The sequence below is a fragment of the Dermacentor andersoni genome, chromosome 1, assembly GCF_023375885.2.
Source record: "Dermacentor andersoni chromosome 1, qqDerAnde1_hic_scaffold, whole genome shotgun sequence".
NCBI lineage: Eukaryota > Metazoa > Arthropoda > Arachnida > Ixodida > Ixodidae > Dermacentor > Dermacentor andersoni.
Window position 1 is genome coordinate 93960836 of NC_092814.1, and position 21339 is coordinate 93982174.

General features: G+C 46.7%; 1 long non-coding RNA gene across 2 annotated transcripts; it reads right to left on the reverse strand.

The window, feature by feature from the left end:
* Nucleotides 1-17548: 17548 nt before the first annotated feature.
* On the reverse strand, nucleotides 17549-20587 carry LOC129388210 (uncharacterized). 2 transcript variants are annotated; one of them, XR_008615241.2, is made up of 3 exons: nucleotides 20215-20587; nucleotides 19525-19587; nucleotides 17549-17769 (listed from the first exon to the last, which is right to left on the reverse strand). It is a non-coding gene; the product is annotated as an uncharacterized lncRNA (long non-coding RNA). The 2 variants fall into 2 exon arrangements; XR_011892180.1 differs by lacking the exon at nucleotides 20215-20587 and having other exon boundaries at nucleotides 19525-19962.
* Nucleotides 20588-21339: the final 752 nt, after the last annotated feature.

Genomic DNA, 21339 nt, shown 5'->3' on the forward strand with positions numbered 1-21339 from the left:
TGCTTCACATGAATGGATGGCATGAAGCTGAGTTTTGCATCCACCTTGTCAACCCTTTGGTACAATATGCAGCTGTGGCTAAACATGTTCAGAGGCAAGAGCTGATGTCCACAATGTTCGGTGTGTGAGAAGGCTACATGGAAAAATAATACGACAAGGCACTTGACCACAAATTTGCGGACAGATATGTCATCATCATCATAAGCCTGTTTTATGTCCACTGCAGGACGAAGGCCCCTCCCTGCAACCTCCAATTACCCCTGTCCTGCGTCAAAAATGGTTAAATAGTTTTGAGATACCTGCTGAGCAAACATGTCCTGAGAACCAATTGGCTTCAATTCTGTGTGCACTTGCAACAAGCTGCCTAAATAAACAATTAAAAGTAAGAATCTGCAAATAGTAATTTTTAAAAACTGAATCCAATAAAAATCAAATTGTACCAGAAGCAAATTTAATCTAATGTGGAATGCTTTTTGAATAGTTTTCAAATAACGTACAGCCACTCTCACCATTGATCTCCACATCCTAGTATGTATATATCAAAAGCACATCACCAAGTTTCTGTTACTACACTGCATTTGTAATGACAGATGCAGCACAAATGCAGCATTAGGTGCTAACAAGCAGCATTTTCAAGACATTTGTAAGTGCAAATAGTAGTGGTTTAGCCTACCATTTGCACTGGCTCCCCAAGTCTGGCTCCCTGAGAGAAACATAGTATGCTCCACTACTACTCATGTTTTATGTCTCCAATGGCCACTGGGATGGAGTTCAGCGCACATTTGGCAATTTGAAGTATTCCAAACCTATTCGAAAAATATTTGCATTTAATGATCATTCGATTCGATCTTTGAATCGAATAAGGCACTATTTGATTTGTTTTTCGAAAGTTTCAGATATTTGCAAGCCCCTATTTAAGAGTAAAAAGAAAAGATAAAAAATAATTACAAAGTAATTCAGTGTTTAAATAACATACAAGCTCTCATGTCCATCAGCATGCATAATGTTCTGGCAAAAGAACAATAAAACATGGTTTTACTGGACCACCTAAAAGAATCATTTAAAGATACACTGCTGTGACACACTACAAATGCTTTATACCACTCACTATCGCCTAGGCAACATTCTGAAAGATGTAGCGATGCTGCAGTAGGAACTAGGAGTATGTATGTATGACCTCTACCACATAAACTGCTGCTAAGTAGGTTGCCACACTTCTGACAACTGAATTAAAGTGCTCTGAAGAGTGTCTTTGGTATACAGGATTGTACTCTCAAGTGTGTCGATCATATTCGGAATGCCCTGCTGACAATTTTATGATATGCGTCTTATAGTTTTTGTAAAGCTGCATCGTTTGGGGGAAAACGGCTGCGCGCAGTTGTAGCTCACACTTAGCACAACTGTAACAGAGCATATGTCGTTTAATTGCTTTATTGCCTTCTTGAACTTCGCTGGCTGTTATGGCTCTCGCTGTTCGTGGGCTGATTCTTGAGTAACGTGACCTGTAGTGACCAGCTCTACTCTGTGTGGCCTGTACTGTGTGTGTTCTGCTTTATTATTTGAGGTTTGTCATCTTGCTCTTTCTTACTTTCTTCCTCCCCTTCTTCCATCTTCCATTTCTGTTTCCATCTCCTCCTTCTTGCATTCCGGTGACAGTTGCCATCCTGCAGCCCACTTTCCCTTTCCTGTCAAGTGTAGATATGGTTTCAAAACAAATAATCCTGCCACTGAAGGATTTTGGCTCATTTGAACAACAGCCATCATCTGCTCCAAAGATCTTGTGGGATACAGTATAGTGCCCAAGCAAAAATTCCCATAGGAAATCAAATAGCCAATTAGGTTACCAATAGCTAATAACACCCTTCTTGTATTATACTCAAAAAGAAATAGATTCAATTTAGTAACAGCCTATTATTCAAATAATGTCTTATAGGGAGAACCAGTAGTTTTTATAATTGTTGACTACCAATAGCCTAGTACCTTTGAGATTTGCAATTATTTTTAACACAATTGGACTCACTGACTCAACAATTGATTCTTGCAATCGCAGACCATTGGGCCAGTTGGTGCATCACGTGTCGTTGAGCGGAAATATGGGGGGGAAGAAACAGAGTAGACAGGACAGACGCTCAGACAGACGTCTATCCTGTCCACTCTGTTTCTTCCTGCCTGTATTTCTGCTCAGTGACACTACATAATTCTTGCAATGCTCACTAAATCGTAGAACATGAATTTTTGACACTCAAAAAGCTTAGTCATGCACACCAGTGGAGTAGCCAGAATTTTTTCTTTTTTCCGAGGGGGCACCCACTTTACTGCGGGAAGGGGTAGTAATGGGGAGGGGGTGGGAAAGGCCACATACTAACGTGGAAATTTGAGGGGGGGAGCACATGCCCAGTGTGCCACCCCCTGGCTACGCCACTGATGGGCACATTCCATGGCAATTCTTCATTGATGTATGCACCATTTGACTGCAATATCCATGCAGGCAAAGCTTGGAGGATTTACAAGTGCCAGTTCTTCAAGAAAATATAAGTAAAAATTTATTGGAGATGTTTAAGTAACGAAAAAGTTAAACGCTGTCATTATTATTAACTGTTTTGATTCATGGCATTACTGATATCAAATTGGGACATGTTGTTACCAATTGACATATCAAGTCCCATAAAAATCAACTGGCATGTAGTTCCAATATTCCAGTACAAATATGCATGATCTTAGTCTACTGCTTCAACTTACAAGGCCAGAAAGCTTTATTTGTAACTAATATGTTGATGGTGGGCCTAATATGTATTTCGATTAGCCTGTCGAGAGGCACTATCAAGCTGTAGATGCTGAAACACTAATAGCTTCAACACTGGTGTGCAGCCAGGCAAGTACTCGAGGGGGGGGGGGGGGGGGGCTCCCGAAATTAATCGGCATATCTCCCCACACACATTCCTAAAGCGCCACAGAATCAATCCTGAGACTTGACAGTTATTCGGTGATCAACATTTTGTTGCCTTTTTCACTCTTTTTGGATGGCGGTAGTTATCAGCATTTCCTGGCATTTGAAGGCCAGTTTTCTCATTGATTCGGTGCCCGAGCTATTAACTCGAGATGCGTTCAGTTGGTACCATCTATTCAACGGTCATGCACATCGCTGTTGCTTCTTTAGTTCAACCTTCTTCATTTAGACTGATCCAGGGACCAGGAAAGGGATATGACTGTCACCTGTTACCTTGTCTGATTTTTCCTTAATTGTACAGCACTTTTCGTGCAAAATTTGCAACTGGAAACAAGAGTCCTAGGAGTTGAGAAATTAAGTGATCTGCTAAGGGAGAGAGCAGAGGCAACAGCCAAACAAGAATGAAAAGCGAAAATTGACAAATTTGTGAAAATATTTATGGATCAACCTCTTTTTATTTAAAAAGAAAGTAGAGAAAATGCTGCCAGAAGTGGAGAATAATTCCGTGTGTTGAATGACGCTTCTGCAGGTAACCAGTCGAGCCGCCTGGCGTAGCCACTTCTCTGCTGTGCTTATGTGGGTGTTTTTCTAACTTTCCGCAGTGGGCGCAGTACATCTGGAACCGCAGCGTCCTGCGCTTTATGCGGTTGTACGGGGACTAGTGGCCACGCATTGTTACGCAACTTCCCAAATAACAATACGAGTTGCTTTTGGCACTTGATAGAGCAGTAAATGGGGGATCCAGAAGAACTGTGATTGTTTCGCAAATATATTTTCCCTATAATTCTTTCAGATCTGATTCAAACAACGCTACTAGAAATCTTTATTTTACAATTTCGCTTGTTTACTTGTTCTTGGCAGTGTTCTTTCCGCGCTTCTTTCCTGCACGAGTCCAATTGATGTGGTTCCTTGTTTGCCAATTAAAGGAGTGGTGTATCTCACAGGCGCACCTGTGAGATACACCTTATTTCATTCCTCTTTTGCGGTTTTACGCGTCATTATGGCGAACGCTGGGCATTATTCACATTTGTGATAGTAAAGGCTCCCCCCTCATTTGCACATAAGTTACCTTGGGTTGTGCCCTCCCCCCCCCCCCCCCCCCCCCCCCCCGAAAAAAAAAATCCTGGGTAAGTGCCTGTGTGCAGCTAATATGAATTGCCTATAGAATTATGATGTAAGTTCACAAGGGTTGCAACGTGGGCTTGTTGGTAATGCATCTTGAATAGCTGTAAGCCGTTACATATACCAAAGAGACTAACATTATTAAACCAACTGTAAGGATGTTTAATTGAAGGCGAGGAGCAGCAGATAAACAGCAGCCTAGCAGCAGCGAATAGCCCGAGCTCTCTTGCTAAACACGGCACGGGTCGTCGTCGTCTCCGAGCCGCTCTTGGAAACACGAGGCACGTCCGCTTCATTACATTGGCCCCGGGTGTGAAACAGAGCCATCCTGGCAACTCTGGGAGCAGAGACGATGAGGGGGTCGAAATAAGGCTTCAGCTGGCTAACATGCACTGTCTCCCGACCTCGGCAACGAAGGTCTGGCAATGGTGTGACGGGCTCAATGATATAGTTCACAGGGGAGGAGGCGTCGATGATCCGGTACGGACCGTGGTACCACGCAAGTAATTTCGAAGAAAGGCCGGGCATGTGAGGTGGTATCCATAGCCACACAAGGGAACCAGTAGGGAAAGTGGGAGTGGCCTGATGACTGTCGCGTCTTGTCTTCTGACGACCCTGATCCTCGCTGGTCAACGAATGAGCCAGCTGGCAGCAATCTTCAGCATATCGGGCGACTTCTGAAATAGTTGTGCACTCGGAAGCGTCAGGTCAGTAGGGCAGGATAGTACCCAGAGGACACGAAGGCTCACGCCCATACAAGAGAAAAAAAGGTGAAAAACCAGTGGTTGCTTGTGTCGCAGTGTTATAAGCGGAAGTAACAAACGGGAGTACGGTGTCCCAATTTGATTGGTCGGACGAGACGTACATCCTCAACATATCTCCCAGTGTTCAGTTGAAGCGCTCTGTGAGACGTCCGTTTGGGGCTGATACGCGGTCGACTTCCGGTGAATTATCTGGCACTCGCGAAGGGAGATTGTATTGCTTCTGACAAGAAGACACGACCCCTACTGCTGAGTAGTTCTCGAGGAGCACCGTGGCGAAGGACGAAGTTGCGGAGAATGAACATGGCAATGTTGCGCACGGTTGTGGCGGGAAGAGCTGCGGTCTCGGCATAGCGCGTCAGGTGATCGACGCCAACAATAATCCAGCGGTTTCCACGTCTGCTGTATGGGAGCGGGCCATAGAGGTCGATGCCTACGCGGTCGAACGGTTGAGCAGGGCACGGTAGTGGCTGTAGTGGGCCAGTAGGGCGCAGTGGGGGAGTTTTGCTTTGTTGGCAGGCAGTGCGTGATTGAATGTACTGCTGTACAAACCGATACATTCCACGGCACTAATATCGTTGACGCAGCCTGGTGAAGGTTTTTAGGACACCGGCGTGGGCACTTTGAGGGTCAGCATCGAAGTATGCGCACATATCTGAGCGCATGTGACGAGGGATAGCCAGAAGCCATTTCCGACCGTCAGGCATATAGTTGCGGCGGTAGAGGGTGTTGTCTCGCATGGCAAAGTGGGCTGCTTGATGGCGTAGTGTTCACGTTGAAGGAACAACCGATGTAGCGGCAAAGTAGTCGAGCAGCAGGGCAAGCGATGGGTCCTTGCGTTGCTCGGAGGGCATGTCAATAGCGGTCAGTAGTGATGGGTCTGAGGTCGGAGAAGGAACGGAAAGAGAAGCCACATCAGGTGTCATTGGCGAGCAAGAGAGCGCGTCGGAATGCTTCAGACCATAGCAATATACGACACGAATGTCATATTCCTGCAGGCGAAGCGCCCGACGGCCGAGGCGGCCCGACAGGTCTTTCAATAAGGAGAGCCAACAAAGGGCGTGATGGTCAGTGATTATGCTGAAAGGACGGCCGTAGAGATAAGGACGAAACTTCCCAATGCCCAAGTGATTGCTAAGCATTCCTTCTCTGTAACGGTGTAATTCATCTCGGCTTTTTTAAGGGTACGGCTGGCATAAGCCATGACGTATTCATTCGTGGCTCTCCGTTGGGCCAAGACCGCACCAAGGCCGACACCACTGGCATCGGTGTGAACCTCTGTCGGCGCAGTTGGGTCGTAATGGCGAAGAATCGGCGGTGAAGTCAGCAACTCGCGTAACTTGTCAAAGGCTTCATCGCATGCTGATGACCATGTGGAAACGCCTTTGCTTGCGGTAAGCAGCTTCGTCAAGGGTGCGATAATAAAGGCGAAGTTCCGCACGAAGTGTCGAAAATAAGAGCACAGGCCTATGAAACTTCGTAGGGCCTTGATAGATGTGGGCTTCAAAAATTCGGCGACTGCGTGAAGCTTGTCGGGATCAGGAAGGATACCGTTTTTCGAGACGTGACCCAAGACAGTTAATGTTTGGGCAGCAAAACGGCGCTGCTTGAGCTGTAGGCCAGCTGAAGTGAGACAGGTCAGTATTTCATGCAGACAGGCGAGATGTGTCGGAAAATCCTGTGAGAAAGCAACAATGTCATCCAGGTAACATAAACAAATCTTCCACTTGTGTCCGCGAAGGATGGTATCAATCATGCGCTCGAAGGTGGCGGGAGTATTGCAGAGGCCGAAAGGCATAACGTTAAACTCGTACAGGCCATCGGGAGTGATGGAAGCTGTCTTTGGGCGGTCAGCCTCAGCCATGGGAACCTGCCAATAGCCAGAGCGGAGATCTAAATACGAGAAGTATTCGGCTCCTTGGAGACAGTCAAGAGCATCGTTGATCCGAGGCAGTGGATAGACGTCTTGTAATCCTATTTAGGCAGCGATAATCGATGCAAAACCGAATCGTGCCACCTTTTTGTCGCGCTAGAACGACAGGTGACGACCAAGGGCTTTGAGAAGGCTGAATGACGCCGTGCTGCAGCATGTCGTCCACTTGTTCCGTGATAACTCTGCGCTCTTCTGCAGAAACGCGATGCACACGCTGTCGCGAAAGGCATGAGAACTGGTGTCGATAGTATGAGATACATTTGTCGTACGGCCCAAGGATGGTTTGTTGCAGTCGAACGAAGAAACGAACTCATTCAGTAGACTAAGAAGTTGAGTGCTATGAGACGGCAAGAGGTCTGCGGCGATGGCATTGTCGAAAACTGCTGAAGGTGGTGATGATGAGACGCAAGTTATAGCGTCCAGATGTAAAAGGGGGCCGCCATTGTGAATGTCAAGGTCTTCAATACACGTGACAGCTTGCACAAATCCCAAGGTCTCACCGCACAGTATGGTCACTGGATACCGGTGCGGATTACAGATGGGTATCAAGCGGATTCAGACCTAACAGTGAGGATGGCGAACGGGAGAAATAATTCCTTGCGGTGAGCAAGCATGTCAAATGGTCTAAACGCCACAGTTGAGTCTGGCACTGCAGTACACGACAAGGTCGCAAGCACCGACGTCTCTGGAGGCAGATCAATATCATCATCAGCGAAGACTTTGAGGTCGGCGCCGACCAATATGGCGAGTCATATAGCGGCGAAAGGGCCACTTGCGCGTGAGAACAGTCGATGATGGCACTATGACGTGACAGGAAATCCCATCCGAGGATGAGATCATGAGAACAGGAGGGCAACACAAAAAACTCGATGATGTACAAAACGTCTTGGATGACTACACGAGCGGTGCATACAGCTGTAGGATTAATGTGTTGCGCGCTAGCAGTGCAGAGTGCCAAGCCAGATGGAGAGGTCGTGACTTTTTTTCAGCTTGCAACAAAGATTTTCATGGATGACGGAAACGGCAGCCCCGGTATCGATAAGCGTTTGAGCGGATGTCCCCTGTAGGGGTTGGGGACGGACTTCGGTATGAAAACAAACTTGGGAGTATTTATTTTACATTATATACAGAGAGGTGAGAGTCAAGTAACAGACGTGCAGTCATTACGGGCCGGCAGCAACTCGGACGCTGCGGCCCGCGGCAAGAAGTTCGAGAGAGGTGAATCAGGGAATGCTCTGGTCTCTCTGGAATGCTTCTTTTAAACCCTTCGAGGACTGGAAGTCGCGTCATGTTCGGCCAATGGGAGAGTCCGCTCCGATGACGCCACCTTCGGCCAATGGTAGGCACCCGTGCGGTGAGGTCACACCCGGCGGCTCCCCGCGGTCTTGCCTTGCTGTGGTGCAATGCTCTCTTCAAAGGCAGAGAAGGGGGGATGATTGGGCTCCATTGTCCGAGGGCCCACCTGCTCCCGGTGGTACGGCCCCGCTGTGGTGGCAAATGCCTTCTTCAAAGGCGACCGGTGCGACGCTGCCAGGCCTTCCCGGTACATCACAGCCGTCTTGTTTCGGGACCCACTTTCCTTGCAACAATGCCGGGCGATCCCTTCGTTTTCTGGAAAACTCAAGCATTGAATAGCTACCGCGGCGTACGAACTTGTTGGCACGTGAACTTGTTGGCTCAAGCGATCCTCTGGAATGTGTCATCCGTGTTTCTGCATCCCTTACTTAGAAGTGGCGCGATTCGAAGTGGTCTGGGGAATTTGAAGTAGGCTCAGGAAACAGCCCCATATCTAACACCCCTCGACATGGACGTCAATGACATTCTGTGGTGAAAATTGAGGCCTTAGAAAGTTCGATGAACTTGCAGTTCTTGCCTCCGGAACTGCGCTAGTTAGTTTCCCTCGACAGTCGGTGGCTGACGACGCATAGATGACAGCGACCGTCGACGTGGAGACGGAGAACGGTGACTGTCTGAACGGCCGTCGCGATCGAAGGGTCTCAGCGGCGTCTTGGCGGCGCATCTCGGCGGCATATTGTGGCGCGTAGGGAAACTGATCGAAGGCGTCACAGTGCGTGGGCATGTTACGACGACGACGAAAGCGCGCAACGTGGCCAGCAATGCCACAGGCGAAGCAAATAGGCCTGTTGTCTGGCGTGCGCCACGTGTCGGCTCGACGAAGAAGCTGGGGTGACTGCCGTGGAACGGGAGCAGGCGGAACCCAGTGCGTTGGTGGTGGGACGGAATATGACGGTGGGGGTGATCGTGCGACAACGGCAGCATAGATGAGCGGCGGAGGTGTGACCCGCGACGGGTAGTCGGCATAAGAGGGCGGTGCCGTCGGAGATGCGAAGAGAGGGGTGTTCGACATAGGAGAGCGGTACTGTCACATGAGCTGGCGGGCGAACGGGGGTAAGTGCGTCACATATTTGGGCACGGGTGGCTTGTTGTACGGCCGGAGGTATTGTTGTGGCAGGCCCCTGGCTTGCCCTGGCTGTGAGAGAGAGCAGCGACAGCTGGCGGGCCACTTCCTCGCGAATGAAATCCTAAGCTGAATGACGAGAGCAGAAGGATCGGTATGGCCAGTGGCATCTGCAATGGCCGAGACCCAGTCAGCCTGGGACGTTTTGGCGGGCGGTGTTACGTTGGCGGCGCAATTCGTCGAAACTCTGACACAGGTTCAAGAGGACGGCGACGCTGGTTGGACTCTTGGCCTGTAGCATTTGAAACGCGTCGTCCTCAATACCCTTGAGAATACGGTTGACCTTCTCGTCCTCCGCCATCGTTGGATTAACACGGCTGCAGAGATCCAAGACATCCCATATATATCTGGGGAAGTCTCGCCCGGTTGCTGTGCTCGCTGGCGTAGACGCTGTTCGGCGCGTAGCTTGCGGACGGCGGGACGGCCAAACACTTAGGCAAAATGTGTCTTGAATGCGGGCCAATTCGAAATATCAGATTCGTGATTCTTAAACCATAGATTGGCGACGTCAGCAAGGTAAAAGATGACGTTTTATTCAGTTTAGAGTGGTCGTCCCACTTATTGTGAGCGCTTATACGTTTGTTGGAGGACAGCCAGTCTTCGACGTCATGTTCTCCGGTCCCGCAAAAGATGACCGGGTCGCGCTGACGGCGAACGCCGGCGCAGGTGACAGGGGCAGCCATGGGTGCAGTTGGTGCGTAGGTCGCATCAGTCGTGACGGTGGGCAACGTACGATTGCGGAGCTCCAGGTTGACTTGAGGGATTCCAGCAATCTCCACCAAATATAAGGATGTTTAATCGAAGGCGAGGAGCAGCAGATAAACAGCAGCCTAGCAGCAGCGAACAGCCCGAGCTCTCTTGCTAAACGCAGCACGGGTCGTCGTCGTCTCCGAGCCGCTCTTAGAAACACGAGGCGTCTCCGCTTCATTACACAACAAACATTTGCACAACTCGTGTGACACTAATAAATGTCTTATATGTCGAATACAATAGCTGTATAGGCTAATACTAACCTGTGTTGGGATTTTCAGTAAGCTGGTATTTACAAAGGCACCGGAAGAGTGTACGAAGAACGCACTCTTTAGAGTAGAAGTGATTTTTAGCGTGATACTCATTTGCGTGCAAGTGAGTATGTAATAATATTTAGCTTTGTGCTCGCTGTTTGTTCACGGCTCATAGACCACTCCCGCTACGAGTTTCACTTCACCATCCATGTCTCGGAGGATAGTGACTGTGACCAAGAGTGAACTAAATAGATATTATGGTTCCAAGCACATAGGTTTATTTACTAGTTTCCTTTTTACCTGTGACAGATCAGCGAATCTTTTCGATGAAAGGGGATGGATATAATCATAAAAAGGTAAATGTTTAATGATAGCGCGGAAACAGCGTCGAGCGAAATGACCGTGCTGCCTCTCGCTTTAACGCGAACCAAGCGGCGACTGTTGAAACTTGTATTTCAATGTAACACCTGCCTTTTCTTGTGTTCACATGTTAACCACCCCTTATGTATACCCCGAATGGGGTCTTTAAGGTAATAAAATGAAAAAAAAATGAAATGAAATGAAAACAGCGCACACGAAGCTGTCAGCACCCGGCGCGCTCTCTGTCCCCTCGCAGATCACTTTCTTCCACATGCTTTCGTCATACGCAGCAGCCGCCGGAGTAGAACATCGCTTCTCCCTTCCCTTCTTCCGGTGCCTTGCGCGCGACGGAATGCAGCGCGCTCCCTCCCTGCTTTCCTCCCTTGCGCGCGCGATATTGAGCCGCCATCGTCGGCTCACCCACTCGCGCGCTTTCACTCGCAAATACTGCATACAGCGCGCGGCGACGATGTTATCGCCCTTGAACATTATACGGAGCATCACGGCGACGGCAGAAATACGCCTGGAGTGCCCATATAACTGATATCGCTATAAAAATCTGGTGCGTTTAAGAGCCTTCATAATGTCATTTCTACGTTAGTCTTCTGTTTTGTACATTTAGCAAGCAGGCGCGTGTTTGATTCAGGTGCATGTTAGAATAGCGCAGATACTGCCAGCAATGTTTTGGCGTTTTTTTTTTCTACGTGTTTACTTAGACCCGCTGGATAATTCGATAGATTTCGTCGGTCCCGTCAGCTAAGGTTGAAGTAACGGAAGTCGACTGTATAGGCTTAATTCCGGGGCCGTATTTTGTGAATGACCTATATCATTTTTCCTTTCTCTCTGCTCTTCGTCAATTGTCACCAGGATCGGCCGCAGCACAAGTTATGAAAAAAATAAAATAATTTGATCACTGTAAAATGCGTACCTAAATAAGACTCCATGCATGGTCAATCGAGAGCAAACATGTATACCATGTTCTTTTAAGCGACAAACAACTGATACAATGGTGGCATAATGCCGTGTCGTATGTGCTGAATCATGCATGGAATTCGCAGCTAGCTAGCAATACTAAAACCATTTACATTTCGCATAGCCAACGTTACGCGCAGATGCACATATTCTGCCTCAACGTTCTCAATCGCGCCGCCAGACAAGCGATGCGAGGCGACAGCACGAAACAGTTCACAACTTCTACTTGAAAAACACTTGCAGCGCACAAGCATGGCAAACTTGCGAGGAGCACAAAAGCGCAAATGGGAGAGCCGCCAGCCGGCGACATCACTACTTCGCTGTGGAATTGCTATTCAGGAGGAGACAATTCTTGAAGAGATAAAGCTCAGATTTGAGAAGAAAACTGAAAGAAAGAAAAAAAAATCGCATCCCATGCACTGAAATCAACGGGCCTGAACCTTCTCGACAGCTTACACAGTAGTTGAATATTTATTCACTATGAGTATACACATAAAGATGCAACAAGTTGAGCAAGATGTGCAGACTTGTAAATTCAGACGAATAAAAAAGCTACCCATGCATTAAAAAGCACCGGACAAAGTACACCGCCTACACCACCGAAGTTGTCCATGACATTCCTCTGTTCTACGACCGGTGCTACATTTAATAAACCGCTGCATTAACGATCGGGCGCGGGAGCACGCGAATTTTATTAAGGACTGCAGCAGGCAGCAATCGTTTTGCACTTCGCAGAATGCGAATGCAATAAGGTATTCAAGTCAGAAAACATGCAAAATCTGTAAAGCATACAAGACAGCAAAAAAAAAAAAAAAAAAGTCGCAGTTTCGCCCGGAAGGCGTAGTAAGGATAGTAGCTTTATCGGCCGTATAAACTCGAAAACATTCGCTTATATTAACTAAATTAACAAGCATGGTTGTCACGCGCACACAGGCAAACATATATACATCTCACTCGATGGCCGCTGACACTCGCTGCCAAAACGCTGGCGTGAGGAAGGGCGGCAGCAGCAGGAATTAAGCGAATTGAATTTCGTACTGCGTCTCGCTTCAATGCGAACTAAGCGACTAGAACAGAGCGCACACGAAGCTATCTGCCCTCGGCGCACCTAATACTCCCTCTCATAAGTACTCACTCACGGCCTCTCAACTCCAGACCTGCACAGATGTCCCTAGTGCCAGAGGAAGCACTGCCCTTGCCCAGCATGGACTAGTTCAAGTGTTTTGCCGCTAGGGACAGAACGTACAGGCAGCGTGGCGTATAACCTGTTCGCTGTCATCTGCTTCCGCGATCTGTGCCAACGCTCGTGCTCCCATTTCGGCAGGAACAAAGCGCTTGTATTGGTGGTGAATGAATAAATTCAGAAATATAAAGAGAAAACAAAATTTGCGAATGTTTTGCGTTTAAATAGTGAGAATAAAGGAGGAAAGGTGCAAGAAAGGTAAACAACGAGCACAGGTGGCAGCTGCAATGCTAGACGGCATAACTTTCTCTTTCCTAGCCTCCGTAAGAAACTGAATTCTTTCTTCTTTTTTTCGAAATTCGTAGGATATACTAGCTTTTTTTTTAGTTGATTACAGATAGTGTAATGTCAGAGATGACATTAGGATTTGCTGCTACGTGCCGTAATGAAAGGCAGAGGATCTGGTAAATGTTTTCACAAGTAATTCCTACGCCCGATGTGTGCAAGAATTTGATCGAGTCTGCTTCAAGAAAAGGTGAGCATAGCTTTTTTTTTAAATATTGCTGGATGTCTAGGCGAATCGAAAACTCGCAAAAGGGATCTTAGTGCTTTAAAACGTGCCGCACTGCTGGCCTTAAGTGTCACGGAACTCTTTCCAAACAGCAAAACGTTTTTCTGCGTGGTACGGCAGCAGCGTAACGGTGGTGCGAAAGATCCGTACGCAGTGAGTTCGAAGCTGTATGCGTAATTCTATTTTTGAACTTTTGCGCGACATACTCCCGGGCAACTTTTAAGAATTCAAACGAGTGGTAATCGTTCTGTCGTCGAACGTTGCTCGCTCCAAAACAGACATTAGGAACGCACGCAGTATCATGCTTGGATAATCAAGATAAATTCAAACGCGAGAAAATCGAAAACGACTGGAGTGCGTCCTTGCGTTTCCAGGTCCGCCTGCATTTTAACACTGTGTAGCTCGCTCCAAAACAGACATTAGGAACCACGTAATATGCTTTCAAAATGGCCACGCAGTGCTTTCACGTCGCACACTGCAAGTGCGCTTCTCTACACACCTACTTAGCCGATAACGCAGACCTCAGGCTATAATCTTAGCGTCAAAATGCGGGTCGATGACGTCATCCTTGCCGCCCTAAGTTCTCCGCCCCCTGCAAGTTTTTCAAAAAAAAAAAAAACGCGTTTCAGCTTAGTGCTACTAGCGGGAACGACGCGAACTTGTTGCGGTCAAGGTGCCGGCTTACCCATATCCAGGTTCTCCAAGTGGCGCAAGGAAGATATATACTGAACTAATTGAATTTCTCAAGCTAAAATACGTAGAAAAATAGCAAAGTACGACTTGCACACAATCTACAGACATGATAGCGTCGGATTGTAATTTGTCTATACGAGAAAATTCTGTTACGCGAAAACTCAAAGAAACCCCTTCACACACACAGACGGGCCGCGGCGTCCGCCATTTGCGTGCTCCGGCGCGATGGGTGTCTTGGAAACCGCGGAGCGGCGCGCCCGGTTCCTTGCAATACCTCCAGCTGGCGCTCGCCTCCGTCTCGCATCGTGGGCCACGCAAGAGGCCGTGTTTCTACCACAAAGCCCGCCTTGGTGCACAGCATTTGCGGCCAGCGTTTCCCGGTAAACATTACGGTTACATGCGCTCCAGTTGCCGGGAAGCACGAGAAGCAGTCAGGAATCTTTGAATGCTATCGCGTTCCACTCTTAAAGGCGAAGCTTAAGCGTCCTCCAAATTTTTGAAGAGCGGCTGTCCAAGGGGAACTTCCCCGTCCAGGAGAAATCCTGGACATCAGTGCGGTCTCAAATATACCAAAAGAAAGAAAATGAGCTGCTGAAGAAATGAGCTTTAACTTCAAATGAAAAAAGAAGTAAACACAATTATAAACAAACTAACGAAAAAGTCGCAATTCCACCCGCAAGGCGAAGCATCGACAGCGATAGAAAATTAGTGCATAGCTATACGAAGTAAGGATAGTAGTTTTGTCGGCCGTATAAATTTGGAAAAATTCGCTTACTAACTCAATTAACAAGCATATGGTGTTAGAGCGCTCGAGCAAACATGAACACATCACACTCGATGAGCGCGGGCACTCGCTGTCAAAAGGCTGGTGTAACCAAAAAAATTATGGGGTTTTACGTGCCAAAACCACTTTCTGATTATGAGGCACGCCGTAGTGGAGGACTCCGGAAGCTGGTGTAACCAACGCGGCTGCGCAGCAGCGAGCGAAGTGACCTTCATGCGGTCCACCGCTTCAACGCAAGAGCGGCGAGTACCATCAGCGTCAAATGAAACGTGAACAGCGGAGCGCGTGGCCCAAGCATAAGTGAAGGTATACATAGTGCGTGCCGTCCAGTCATCACCATTGACAGACACGCACATCCGGTTTGGCCGCACCGCGTGATATGTTCGCTTCTGTTCTGGTTCTTACATTTGAAAGGGAGAAAATAAATATGAAAGAGAAGCTAAAATATTGCAGTTTGCGGCGAGTATTGTCGCGCAGTTCGCCGAAACCGTAAGTGCTATCGGCGCGATCCAGCGGTGCGCCTAGTGCAGTTTGCACCGTCATTATAGATTCACTCATGTGGTTTGCCGCTTGTGCGCCACATTCGTTGTTTAAATCAGCAAGGGCGCTATTCTGGGGCCGAATCTTATAACGGTTCGGAATACGAACCGTTCGCTTCGCCGCTTACGTCACTAGATGTGCCACTCCCAAGCCAGCGGTGGAAGAAGGGGAGGACGCGACCAATAGATGAGAGGGTGCCACCTCTGAAGTGTACGTCATTATATGACGAGCTAATCGAAGAATTGCAGAATGTTTCTGCTTGCTAAATAAATGTAAAATATAAATTAAATATTATACGCCAAGTTTTGAAGTATAAACGTGTGGTGCCGGGCGTTTACGCAATGCAGAAATAATTTATTAATGTCATTCTTTTTTATTCTCAGCCGACAGGCGGTATCGCAAGCGTAAATGAGTTGGCAGAGCGCAGCGCTATGTCGTCTGCTACCAGGAGCTCCCACGATGCACGCAACAGGAACGCACTGCCGGCACTTCTCAAGTAGCGAGCGCGACAAAACCGTGAACTGGTTGTTAGGGACACCTTTACTAGCCGACTATATCAATTTTCCATCTTTTTTCGCCCTTCGTCATCGGCTCGGACATGACTCGCTCGCCGCCGCGGTGCCGCTGTCCCTGCGATAAGCCCCACGGCGCGTCGCGTGATAAAAGCAATGAAACTTGAAATCGAACATTACAATACACGGGCCCTGCATTACCCGCCGTGGTTGCTCAGTGGCTATGGTGTTGGGCTGCTGAGCACGAGGTCGCGGGATCGTATCCCGGCCACGGCGGCCGCATTTCGATGGGGGCGAAATGCGAAAAACACCCGTGTGCTTAGATTTAGGTGCACGCTAAAGAACCCCAGGTGGTCGAAATTTCCGGAGTCCTCCACTACGGCATGCCTCATAATCAGAAAGTGGTTTTGGCACGTAAAACCCCACAATTAAAATTATTAACGGGCCCTGCATTGCCTGCGCGAAGTCAAATCGAAGAGTGTGGTGCTGACGGTGCGCGCTGTGGCGTAAAATTGAGTAACAAAGTGCGGCACTCCCGAACCAGAGAAGAAAAGGCAGCCAAATAAGAGATCTCCACAATATCTTCCCGTCCTGACTGTATAGTTTCATCAGCCGAACGAAGGAAGTGCTGAACCAGCCTAGGTTCCCACGAAACACGCAAGCAGCTATTTGACGTCTAAAAGATGTCTTGAACGGCTAATTCAAAAGCCTAGTAGCTGTCTTGGTCAAGACATTTTGTAGCCATGGACGTCTAGAAGTACTTCAGTAAGCCCTGCTAACGTTACGCTAAAAGTTGGCTAATGGACAGCTTGACAAGAACTGAAGACTTTTATTAGACATTCCCTCAAATTTTTGCGGCAGCTGTTACAGTAACCCGACGTTTGCCCACAGTTACAATTTATTTTAAACGAGGCATGGACATCAGAAAAAAAATTTATATTGTCGGATAGAGTGATGCACAGGTAGTTTTTCCAGATGTGAACCATGGGAATAGTGTAGTACAGCCTCATTGGTCAATTAGTGCTTTTTAATTAGACCAATCAATTGCATGCCACCTGTCAGAATTATTTTGCAAATAAAAGATCTGTATTGTATGCTGATATCATTCCAATGTTCGCCCATTGACCTAAACAAGAACATCTCTGCATGAAACATGTCATTATTGACAAAACTGCGCCCTGCTGGGTTTCTACCAAATTGAAATAGTTTCTAGCAAAGAAAAATTTTGTGAGTGATGCTGCAGTTCAGGCAAAAATTACATCCTGTTTTCAGCTACAGGGGGCACAACAGCCTTACACCAGTATACGAAACAGAACGCTGTGCTACAATGAGTTAAGAAATAAAGGATAGTACACATGTGGAAAAACACTCTGCGAACCACTCTAACTAGCAATATAAATATATTTTTTTGTGATATCCATGCCTCATTTAAAAGTAAATTGTAACTTACTTTGTGGGTGCCTCTTGTAAGGTAACGCCACATGCTTGCACAGCATCACGCAGAAATAATGGCCAGTTCTTCGGCATATCGTCCATTAGTGAATTTCTTGTACGTTGCACGTTACCAGAACTGAAAGATAAATCATAATATGCTGTTATTTTTTTTTCATAAACTGTACGATGAGCTTTTTATGCATAAAAGATTGTTGCATGCTAAAATGCAGCAAGACATCAACTTCACACCACGTCATATACTCATACTTTATTACCTAATAAATGAACAAAGATGCAGAAAGTGTAATTAACAAGAGTGACAAATAGCAGCAGAGGTGATCATGGATAAATCTTGAAGATGATTGCCGCCGCTGCCAGAGCAGGCCAGCCTTCGTAGGAGAGCACTTGCTGCCCACAAAAGCTTGCTGTCACAGGCCACGCGCGACGGTTCTTGTAGACATTGGCAAGCAATACCTGCACAGAAGAGGGGGAAAAAAATGCGAGGGAGGAAATGGGACTATTGAAATTGGAACTTCAATTAGCAATATGTGCTAAGTAAGAAGTTTGCCTCACATTAAAAATAAATTTAAGCACTCCTTTCTCTTAAATTACAGTTATCGTAAGGTATGTACGCGATGATGTTTAAAATTACTAGTATATTCCCTGGAATATAGTCATTAAATTGCATAGCAGAGTCAAAGTCAGCCTTTAAGTTAATATATGGTGTTTTGTGGTTAAAAAGCCACTTATCAACCTGTCAAACAAGTCTGAGAAGTTTCCTGCAAAATATAATCGGTTTAAAACAGTAATCCACTCTGCAGGTAAATGATGTACTAGCTTAATTAAAAAGTTAAACAGCGTTTCATGTTGTTGAACTAAAAGCAAGTTTGGCATTTTGCACTGCCTAGCTGTTGCCTTCCTTTCAAACTTAAAGATGATGCAGTACAGAGTAAGCAGGTAGCATGGAAAGGAGGACTGGTGATAAAGTAGTGTTCCAAATCAACACTCCTAGCTGGATCAATCACTTTTGTTGATATATTTTTATGTGACCCTAATTGGCTTAGGGCAATACCTCACATCAACGATGCATCACCTTGGATGATGCGTCATACAATACTGAAACTATCTCATGATGTGATCAAACCATAACATTGTCCACTGTCTTGGAAGTGTTATTATGCTGTTTGCGCGAGAAAGTGCAAAGTGATTCGTATAGGTAGCAAATTCATCAGTGCATCTATAGCCTGAGGTAATTCTGAGCATCTACGTTGAAACGCAATTGAGAAGCCACTGCACACAAAAAGGTGTATTCAAGTAATGGTCCATGCTGAATAATTGCCCACCTAGTAAAATATCAAATGCGGCAGGCTAATGGGCCAGGGCAAATAAATTGCTAAATTCTGACAACACCTCCAATTATATTATTGAAACAGGTGACAAAAAACAGTACAGGTAAAATTGCAGTTATGACAAAATTTTAAAAGCACCTCTGCAAACTGCTGGAACACTCAGCATCATGCCTGTTCTACACGCATATCTGTTGCAGCACAATCTATATCTCAGACGCAGGCGCCTCCACACATCACTTTGTGATCTCCTCACAATAAGGTTAAGAAACAGTCTGGCACAAGCTACCTGATGCGATTCATTTTGCAAGCGCCAGCCAAGTGCGGACGGTGATAGAGCAAAGTTGAAGTTTGTGCTTGAATGGAAGCCTCAGCCCATGTTTTATCAATTCTAGCGGCAAAGCACACCTTTTACAGCACACATAAATCTTAAATTAGACTGCTTGCTGATGCTGTACAGTAAATTCCTGTAAAAAAACTAAATCACGCAGAAAACATTTCGAATGCCAAACTAACCAAATACTGGCTTGAATACATTTGTGCATTAGGGAAGCAAGGTGTAGTGTACACTGTTGTAGCAAGTTTTTAATCATGTATGGAATACTTGTATGACACAACAGAGTTAAATTGCGAGTTCTTACATAGCACTGACTACCTACAGTTAAATTTTGTAAGGCTTAGGGGGAAACTAATTAATAGTAGAACTGTGTATGTACACTGGCACTGAGAAATTGGTTATAATAAGTGGCAGCTTATAATGAACCAGTGCAAAAAATGCCCGTTTTGAGACACCAACTAGCTATTTTACCACGAAGCGCTCCCTGGCCTTAACCCATATAAAAAGCACTGGGAGGACCAAAGAGGGTACAGTACATTAGCTTACACTGATCACGATGAGGTCCCGTCATCCAGCTAGCGACAAGGTACAAGAAGGATGTCCAGCCGTCTATAGAGTGAAAGGAACAAAATAAGAGAGCATCAAGTCAGTTGAAAGGCAGATTTGCAATTACAAATAAGGTGACCCAGCCACAGTCATTCATGAATACATGCCAAGCTGTCGTGATTTCACTCCCAGATGAAGCACCTACTAGGTTAATGGTTTTGCTGCTTATTTAGAACAAAACACAAGTGAAATTTGTACATCAGCAGACGATTTAATTTGGGATTGTACAGATGAAGTAAACATTGCAGTTATATTTTTGTTTTGCTATAAAGTGGGAACGCTACAAACTGCATAGTCACTGACACACGCGCGCACAGGCAAGAACAAAAGGACACAAAATAGGGCGAGTTCAGTCTGGTTCAGCATTACAGCCAGCGCGTCGTCTTCGAATGCACGCCTTCGGTTGATTCGTGCTACGTTAACCACACAGGGCAAAGCTCTGACTGGTGTTGTGGAAGCCATGGAGCGCGGTAGTGCTGAACGGCTCAACACAAGCACAACCCTCGTATAAAAGTAAAGATGACGAAAAATCGCAGGGCAGAAGAGCCCATCTATCAAGAATTGTCGCGGGTAACACCTAAAGATATTCACATTGTTGACGAAAAACGAAGTGCAATGTATTTCACTTACCGGAAGAAGTGTTATCCGAACGTGCGACGTACAAAGAAGACACACCGAGACACGAAGGTGGCGAACGCGGATCCCGCCATTGTGGTAGTAAGCCGTCGGCGAAAACAGGCAATACAGTCGATGTCACGAAGCACTGATGCAAAACACATGGCAAACAGCATCAGCACAGCTAAATGACTCCAGTTAATATCCAGTAGAAATGTACAGAACGGCTTAGAATGACGAACAACTGGCATAACGAACCCACGTACGAGACATTGCGGGCGGCAGTGGCCATTTTTTCAAACTTCCTGCCACCCAGTGTTTCCAGCACGGAATGAGATGTCTGACAAATTTGGATTGTGCCACCGAAGTGATCGCAGCGCGGTGGCTCTGTGACACCGCTGTACAACGCCGGCGTTTCACTCCTGCTGCGGTCAGTATGCCTGCTGCGCGAGCATAGAATGGTTTCCAGGCGTCGTGTGCCCGCCCCGTATGGAAAACAATAACACGCCCTTGATTGTTGAAGTTCTGGTGTGAAATTATTTAACATTAAAGCCAATTATGTTGCTTCTAACGAGTTCAATTTGTTTGTGGCGTTTTTTATTCGCTAAAGCCGACGGCCGACGGTAACCGCACTTTTAACACGTCGTTTGGCATTTATGCACTTTTAGACAAAACGATCTAGAAAAGTTCTTGAGTTAGACATTCTGAATGTGTTTACCAAAATAGACTCTAGTACATCAGTAGTGGGTTTTGCCGCAGATAGAACATATACTAGCATATTCCAAGTGCTGAGGTTATGTTTAGAAGAAATTCTATTTTCAGTCTTATCATAGACCAAGACGTCTATAGCCGTTTGTAGCCATTTCAAGAAGTTTTTAAGAGGTTCTGTGTTTCTTGGGTTGAACCCTTCTGACTGCTGAACGGCGATCTGCGAGCTATTCACGCTGGCGATAGCACCGAGAATTCGATCTCACCATGCAAATATCTCTTTGGCATTGGCTTTGAAGCTGAGGTCACGGGAAAGCTGACCCAGCCCTTCAACCAGCCAACACAGTAATTGCGAGAGCAACTTTGTGGACAGTGTCGGCAGCAGAGATCTAGGTCATTCCGATGAATGCTTCACGTCCGACCGACCTCTGG